Source organism: Mytilus galloprovincialis, chromosome 6 (assembly GCF_965363235.1).
Source record: "Mytilus galloprovincialis chromosome 6, xbMytGall1.hap1.1, whole genome shotgun sequence".
NCBI classification, from domain to species: Eukaryota; Metazoa; Mollusca; class Bivalvia; order Mytilida; family Mytilidae; genus Mytilus; species Mytilus galloprovincialis.
In genome coordinates, this window is record NC_134843.1 from 6,102,314 (window position 1) to 6,111,841 (window position 9,528).

The 9,528-nt window shown below is 30.9% G+C and overlaps 1 long non-coding RNA gene across 1 annotated transcript; it reads left to right on the plus strand.

Moving 5' to 3' along the window:
* The first annotated feature begins 556 nt into the window (after nt 1–556).
* LOC143077963 (uncharacterized) lies at nt 557–7,676 on the plus strand. Its single transcript, XR_012978967.1, has 3 exons — nt 557–673; nt 6,808–6,870; nt 7,609–7,676. It is a non-coding gene; the product is annotated as an uncharacterized LOC143077963 (long non-coding RNA).
* Nucleotides 7,677–9,528: the final 1,852 nt, after the last annotated feature.

A 9,528-nucleotide genomic window follows, 5' to 3' on the forward strand; every position in this document is an offset into this window, starting at 1 on the left:
AGTGGACACCGATTTATTCCTTAAAATGCACATAGATCCTTTAAAAATTATTGACAAATTTTGATTTATTATTCAGTAAATCTAATAAGCTAGAATTATTCATGTTTGATAAGGAAAATATGATCGAAAAATTATTCGTTTTTGGGATTCTATCCTCAAGACCAATACACAATATTTGGTATCTAGGCTTTTGGGAAATCATACGTATTTCTGATATTTTGGAATAACATTTTTTGACACGATAAATGTGTAAATCTTTTTTTTTTTTTTTTTTTTTTTTTTTCAACGTAACAATATCTTTATTGCAATCTTGCTGTAACAAATTACTAAGTTTACAGCTTTAACTTAGTATCCCTCATGTTAGCTTACCAAATAGTTAAGGGAAGCACTATTTGGCAAGGTATTATTTATTCATAATATTAGTATTCATAACATAAAATTTTTCACAAAATATATTCTATAAATTAATGTGATTATACACATACATTACATTTTGTTTCTCTTTTTCATAGTTTTTATTTTTCCGGAATCAACTCCGTTATCGGTATGATCCGTGTTTCCATTAGCATTGGGCACAGTATGTTTTGTTTTTCGCATGTGCGTTATCGGGTATAGTTTGGATGTGTGTCTAAATTATATAAATATTATCCACTGGATTTAACGATTATATATGGTGAGTTTACTATTTAAGTTTTCTTAAGTTATCTACTGATCTTTTTTGTCGAAATGTATGTGTGTAATTCACAAATAGGTAATTTAAGTGTAACAAGTTGAAACACTCGACATCCTAAATGATACATTATTTTTCCACATTAATTAATTAATACGGATACATTTATACTATAACTTTTTTTAATCATTGTAAATACACATTTTAAAATTTAAAAAAAAATGCTGTATAATTTACATGTGGTGACTCATGCATGGCTGAACATGCTTACAAACATTGAACATGCATGGTTGAACTTGATCATAAATATTACCATATTTGGCTTGTGTACAATAATCAGTTTTGTACACAATGTTTTGTTTTTCGCAAAAAGATTAGTCCTGATTCAATTGAATCTTTGCAATGAATCTATTTGTTTTTAGGATTATCTGATTAGTTTTTTTGTTATTAAAGTTGTTTATTTCAATAATTTCTGAAATTTCTTTCTGGAAAATTTTTAAAATGTTTATTTTTTTGGTCTTCTTTTCTGACACAAAATGTGATTTGTTTATTGAGAAGGATATTATAGTCAATATGTAATTAATATCAAAGTATGCTAAATCTTCAATTTTGTACCCTGTTACCAAATTTTCAAGGTTTATAATATCTTTTTCAATACCTAGGGATTTCATTAATGTCATTATTATTTTTAGAAAATCATCATTATAACAGCAATTGATAAAAAAATGTTCATAGTCTTCCTTTTTTTTACAATGCTTACATAAGTTGTCTTCAGTTATTTTCCACTTTTTTAAGAGTTCATTACTTGGCAGTATGTAGTGATAAGTTTCCATCTAAATATTTTCCATCTATTATCAGTTAGATATTGAAAAATGAAAGCAAAAGTATTTTTCAATTTAGAATTCAAGTTTTTCTCAAATATTTTTTCCCACATAAGAAAACCATTTGGTTTATCACAACTATTTTCCAGTGTGAATATTTTATAGAGTTTTTTTGTACTCATCAAGGGAGTAATTGTCCTGTGCATAATTTTTAAGTCGTTTATAAATTTAACTTTAGTTTTGAATGAATCTTCAGTGCAAAGATCTGTTTTCCAATCAATTGGTATTGCTTTTTTTAACATATATATTTGCCTTATCCAATTTTGCTTGTATTTTAGTTTCTTTAAAATGGTTGTTTCAGAGATATTGCCCTGTTCATCAATTACATCATTTATATTGATAATGTCACTTTTTATCCAATCATCAAAGTTTAAACATTTTCCATTAAACCGGATATTATCATTTCCCCACAAAACTTGTTTTCTAATTTCAAGAAAATTTTTAGGATATTTTGTATTACCTCCCTTTACACTTATCCAATCTTTAAGTAGTTGTTTATAGAATTCCGGTAAATACTGTAACTTACTTTTATCAATGTCGTTTATATTCTTTAAATTCATTTTAAATACAAGAAGATTTTTTCCTAATTTGTTGAAGTAAAATTTGGGAATTATTGTCCAGTTGTCATTTTTATTTTCACTTAAATTAAGAATCCAGTTGATATGTAATGATTTTATATAAGCATCAATGTCCGTCATTTTAAGTCCACCTTCTAAAAAATCGTTTGAAAGTGTTGATCTTTTTATTCTATCTCTTTTGCCTTTCCAAATAAAATTGTATATTAAAGTTTTAAAGTCTTGCAACATTTCCTTAGGAATAATAGTGTTTGATGCAACATATGTTAGGTTTGTAAAACTAAAGATTTGATGACAAAAGAGGGACGAAAGATACCAAAGGGACAGTCAAACTCATAAATCTAAAACAAACTGACAACGCCATGGCTAAAAATGAAAAAGACAAACAGAAAAACAATAGTACACATGACACAACATAGAAAACTAAAGAATAAACAACACGAACCCCACCAAAAACTAGGGGTGATCTCAGGTGCTCCGGAAGGGTAAGCAGATCCTGCTCCACATGCGTCACCCGTCGTGTTGCTTATGTGATTACAAATCCGGTAAATAGTCTAATTCGGTAGGTCAAATTCATGAAAGGGAAGGGGATTGTAGTTACGACGTGAGGAACATATCCGATATCATTTGTGAAATGGTTATTCCATAACTGTCAACCAACTCGTGATGGCGTCCGTAAAATTTACGAAGGGATGATTTCAACTTCACCATTTGGAACTCTTGATTTAATAGCTTCCTTGTGAGCAGTAACCCTCTATCAAGAAAATCATGATAGGAAATGCAAGCACGGGAATATCGTATCAATTGAGAGATATATACCCCGTATGCAGGTGCTGCTGGAATGTTGCTACTTAGAAATGGAAAGTTCACAATTGGAAAGCTGAAATCATCTCTTTTGTCGTAAAGTTTTGTCTTCAACCGACCCTCATTGTCAATTTCTAGATGTAAGTCAAGATATGAAGCTGACTTAACTGTATCTGTAGTATCCTTTATCTCCAATTCGATGGGATAGATGCGTTCCACATAGTCACCAAATCTTGAATTGTTTAGTGAAAGAACGTCATCTATATAGCGGAAAGTAGAGTTAAAGGATATTGCTAACTTCTTATCTTTCTTCCTAAGAAGTTCCTGCATGAAGTCAGCCTCATAATAATAAAGAAACAAGTCAGCAAGTAGAGGGGCACAGTTTGTTCCCATTGGTATGCCGACAGTCTGTTGAAAAACACGTCCTCCGAACGTAACAAATATGTTGTCAATCAAGAAATCAAGCATCTTGATAATATCGGTTTCAGAGAATTTTTTGTTTGAATCAGAGTGATTCTTTACAAAGTAGGATTTATCCCTCCCTAAGACAAGATACTTGTATCTACGTTGGCCATTCTTTTTTATGAAGCAAAGTAATACCAACTCTTTTAATTTGTCTTTAAGTTTGGAATGTGGAATACTTGTGTAAAGAGTAGAGAAGTCAAATGTTTTAATACTGTTACAAGATGAAAGAGAGTTAGATTGTATGTACTCTAAAAGATCTTTGGAATTTTTAAGTATCCACATCTGATTCACGCCACCTCTAGAATAGGCAGTTTCACAATAACTTTGAAGCCCGTCTTTGATTGCTGATAAAATGGATGTTAATAATTTAGAAAGAGGTTTTGTGGAGCACTTGGAAGACCCAGCAATATACCGCTGTTTGTAAGGACACTTATGTAGTTTAGGTATCCAATACAGTGATGGAAGATCCAGTTCTTCATCTTTGGTTGAAATACCAAAGGAACAAAGAACAGACCTATGATTATCCAGGATTTCCTCTTTGGTAAGTGTCGTGAGGGTATATGTTGAGTTTCCAAGTGAATTGTCTATACCTAATTCGTTTATCAAGCAATTAATGTAATGACTTTTACAGACAAAAACGATGTTATTTGGGGCTTTGTCTGCGGGGACAACAACATATTTATCATGGAGGTCGGATAGGTGTTTAGCAACATTTGGGTCTTTAAAAATTGACGTAGCATGGGCATTGATGGACCCATTCAGTTTCTTAATTCTGATTTGTATTAAGGACCTCACTGCCTTTATCCATTCGGATAGAGTGTCTACGTCTTCCTTCTCGCGTTTAGCCCATTGCCTGGCATAATCCTCGACTGAATCCATCAAAATTTTAAAGTTGTATTTCCAATTGATGGATTTAGGCTCACGATATTTCGGACCTTTCGATAACACGTTTTTCCCGACTGTGTTTTAATTGACCAAGCCATATTCCTTCAGTTTTTGTTTTATTCAATTTCAAACCGGAGAGAGTACCAACTATTTTTCCTATGATAGTAAGGTTTCTTTTATTCCAATCAGATATTATTTTTTTACTTTTTAACAGTTGTTTTTCAAAGTTAAGTTTTTGACATTCTTGTTTATTGTAACCAAAGTAAATTCCGAGGCTTTTGATTGGTGCAGTACACCAATTTATATTTTCAAATTTTTCCCGACTGTGTTTTAATTGACCAAGCCATATTCCTTCAGTTTTTGTTTTATTCAATTTCAAACCGGAGAGAGTACCAAATGTTTCTATTAGATTAATTGCTAGAGATACATCTTTTTTTGATTGAAGAAATAGAGTAGTGTCGTCAGCTAATTGGCAGATTTTCAGTGTGTTACTCTTACCATCTAATTTTATTTCTATGCCTTTTAAGTTTTTATTTTCCCTGATCTTTATCGCCATAACTTCTACAGCTAGAACAAATAGTAACGATGATAACGGACATCCTTGTCGGATCCCGCGAGATGCCCTAAAGCGGGAGGAAACCCATCCATCATTAATAATGCATCCTTTAATATCAGAGTACATTGTCTGAACCCACCTAATAAAATTATCTTTAAATCCAAATTTTTTTAAAGTCTCAAACATGAAGTCCCATTCTAATGAGTCGAATGCTTTTGTAAAATCCAGAAATAAAATTGCCCCATCAATTTTGAAAGTTTCAGAATAGTCTATGACATCTTGTATTTGTCTAATGTTGAAACCAATATATCTATTTTTGAAATATCCTTTTTGATCAGTATTTATTATCTTTGGTAGCAGGGGTTTTAATCTTTGTGCTAAGGCATAAGCAAGTAATTTAGCATCATAGTTTAAAAGAGTAATAGGTCTATAATTGTCAAGTGAAAAGGGGTCATTCTTTTTATAAATTAGAGATATTAAGCCAACTTTCTGAGTGTTAGATAGTTCTCTTTTTTCGTAGCAGTAATTGAAAGTGGAGACTATAAAAGATTTAAGTTCATCCCAGAATGTTCTATAAAATTCCACATTAAGTCCGTCAAGCCCAGGCGCTTTATTAAGTTTCATTTTAAAAATTGCATCAGTACATTTATCAACAGTTATTTCCCCTTCGCAAGAATTACTTTCACAATCATTTAATTTTTTATATTCCTTGAGAGAATCTAAATACTTTTTAGTTGCTTCTATTTCAGGGTTTTTTGTAGAATATAAATTTTTATAATAATTTGCTTCTAATTGTAATATTTTGTCTTGATCTCTTGTAATTTGACCTTTATCATCATATAATTGGGTTATTGTTTTTCTACTCTGTCTTGATTTTTCCATCCCTAGAAAATATGCGAATTTTTTTTCTCCTTCTTCAACCCATTTTACCCTTGCTCTTATTTGATTCCCTTTTATTTTTTCATTATAGAGTTTTCCTATTTCATTTTCTATATTATCTATTTCTTTAAATATATTATTATTGTTTTTATTGTTACATGTATCTATAATATCATTTAATTCTGTTAAATTTTTTTCCAATTTGCTGATTAGGTTTTTTTTATTCTTAGCTTTTGTTTTGCAATAGCTTATTGTCTGGTCTCTAACTTTTATTTTGAAATTGTCCCACAGTATGTCAAGATCTGTTCTTGTTTTAGCTTTGTTTTTAAATTTTTTAATTAATTTCCTAATTATTTCAGTAAAGTCTTCATTTTGAAGTACACTGCTGTTTAATTTCCAGTATCCTTTTCCTTTTTGGCCTCTGTTAAGATTTATTTTCAAAGAAACACAGTTGTGGTCTGTGTATTGTAATACTATTGGTCTAATGTCACATGAAACACAGTTTTTGAATACTTCTGGAGTGTATTAAAAAATAATCTATTCTTGTTGACTCTGACCTATCTTTTCTGCTCCATGTAAATTGAACTTTATTTGGATTTTTTGTTCTCCACACATCATTGAGTTTTAATGACTTTATAAGTTTATTTAAATTGTGAACTTTTTTCCTATTTTTTTGTTGTTTAGTTTTACTTTTTGAATCAATTTGTGATAAAATTTCATTATGATCTCCTCCTAGAATAAGTTGACCTAAACTTTTTTCTTCTATTAATGTATGGACAGTATTTCTGCTTTTTGGATTGTTTGGTGCATAAATATTAACTATTGTTATTATAGTATCATTTATTTCAATATTAATAAGTAAAAGTCTTCCTTCTTTATCTTTAAAGTCATCAATTATTTTAAAGTTTAAATTTTTATTCAGCCATATTGCAATACCTCTTGAATTGCTAGAACCATTACTCAGTAAAAGTTTACCTTCAAATTCAGTATTTAAATTATTTATTAAATTATCTGTAAAGTGTGTTTCTTGCATTAGAAGAATGTCACATTTTTGGGATTTAGACCATTCAATTAATCTTTTTCTTTTATCAGATTGTTGCAGACCTTTACAATTAACTGTACAGATATGAAGATGTTTGTTAAATACCATGGTTGGTGGGAAGTTAATTTTATTTGTAGTCTCTTACGGTGTTATGTGTATTTTAAAAATTAACATAGGTAAATTCCCGTTTAGTGATACAATTGGGTCACTCTGAAGTTGACCTTCACAGAGCACGAGACTATAAATAGACATCTTTTCAGTTGTTTTATTTTTATCACTTTTGTCTGTTCCAGGACGTTTATCTACGATTTGTCTTATGAATAAGCATAAGCTACTGTTTTTTCTTCTACATTTGAAACTTAAATTGTTTATTTTAAAGTTTATACAATTTTTACTTTTGACAATGTTATGATTGTCATGATTGTTATCTTTGTAAATAATGTTTATAAATAGGGTAAAATTTTTACCTGTATTTGTCTTTACAATCCTTTTGCAAAAAGGAAGAAAAGCGTATTTCATTTGAATGTTTTTACATGTATTCACAAGTAAAGTATTAACACAATTTGTTTCTATTAAAAACATACAACAAGTTACATTCATAAATAAATACAATCTATTGTTTTCTTTTACGTATACCCCATGGGTCATTATTTGGGTCATCCATGTGACTTCAAAAACAGACATTGACATGTGCCTCTTAATTTTAGCACACTCAATGTTTGTTAAACAAATACGAGTACAATTATTTATGTGTTTCATATTGAAATACATATGCAAATCTATTTTAAAAAAAAGAACAATGTTTATATACATACACGTACATGGTAAAAAATATTTATTTTTATTTGTAGGATAAGAAGACCTCTCTGACTGAATTTGAATGAAGAAACATGAACAGATTAATAAAAATTGGATTTTTTCCAATGTAGCTTTACTGGAAACATTAAACAGTGTGTTTGATAATAATGATTGTAAAAAATAAGTAGTTTGATACCAATTAAATATTTTGTATTTTACAGTTTCTTTACTTTTTAATCTGTGGTAGGTATCACTTGCCAAAATTAGAAAATTAGAATACAGCGGACTACATTCTAAATATATACCAATAATGAGAAAAGAGAAAGTGAAAAGTGTTATATACAGTGACATTTTTTTATATTTTTTTTTTATATGATAAAAATTACATATATCAACTAAATTGAAATAGATTAAGTGTTAATTTCAATGTTCAATATAATGATAACTCTAGGTTTTTGTTGTTTTCGATTTTTTACTTTTGTTGTTACTGGCACCATCATGTAGTTTCTCTGTGGGCGTCACTGGAGACTTCTCTAAACCACTTCTGTTTGAAATTTTGACCGGGGTATCTTGATGTTGGTTTCTACGTGTAGACTGGTTTGGACCGTTAATAAAACTGGTGATTTGTGATTGACCACGGGAATTTCTGCTGGTAGCCTCACTGGATGTATGAGAGGGTTTGTTCGTTTCCCTTCTACCTGGTTTTATTTTCGGTCTTGCTGACGGATGTTGATTTTGTTGATCACATATAGGACTAGAGATCTGGTCATCAGAGAAGATTGATTGTGATCTTATAAAATCATCGTGAGTGTTTGTATCTGAGGCAGAATCATTTTCTGCATGAGCTTCATGTTCAGTTGGTTGCATAGCATCAATGTTTTCATTGTTGTTTGTTGGTTGTTGTGTGTTCACGTCACTAGGGTCATAATGATTTTCATGATGTGCGCTCGTTGCACCTTCTTGCTCTTGCTCAGAAGACATTTCACTGGTGCATTCATTTTGCCTGTGGCCTGATTCACCACAGATTCTACACTTCCAATCATTTTCACAATTTTTGGTTGTGTGTCCGAGCTCCATGCACTTGTTGCATTTAATGTTGTCATTTTGTTGACCTCTGTATATAACCGTTGCTCTATATTTCCCAATTGGAATAGACTTTGGAATAGCAGAGATTAATGGACCTTCACAATAAACTATTCTGTCACCAGTTTGACAGTTTGTTATCATATCATTGTAACGTAACCTTTCTCTTAAGTGCTTCAAAATTACACAATTGTACCCCTCTAAGGCTCTCAAAATCTGTCCATCGTCAGCCGAGAGTGGTACATCTTTAATGCGAATTTTCACATCTGTTGAATTTTCTTGTATGCGAACTCTAGGATTGATAGAGTATATAGAGATAGATTTGCCTCGAATTTCAAGACCTTCTAAAAGGAGAAATTCTTTTCCTTTTAATGTGTCGAGATATATCCTCCGCAGACCTTTAATTCTCTGAAGGCCCATAACTGATCTGTCTGGCACGACTGCACCTATAGCCTTGTACATTTCAGATATGGTTAAAAATAAGCCTCTAGTGGCTTCTTTGGGGATATGACTAAAGACGTCTGATTCTTCCACAAACACTGGTTTAACAGAGGACAGAGAGTCAGTTGTTTCTGATTTAGGACCTCTTTTAAATGCTTCGGCATACGACGCCATATTGGATTCTTCTTGCGTGTTTGATTTGGTCATGTTCACTGAAATATCTTGGTAGTTTTAAATTGCAAATGCAATTTTACAAGTGAATGTTTATCATTACTTGTATTCTTTACGATTTTAAATAATCTGCATTCGATATTCACCGAGAATTGATACTAAAAGTCTATTTTTTGCAGAGCTACTCACAGACCCGTTACCTTAGTCAGGGGCCGCAACTCCTTCATGTGTAAATCTTCATCTATTGATTAATTATCATAATGAAGAAGTACCATTTA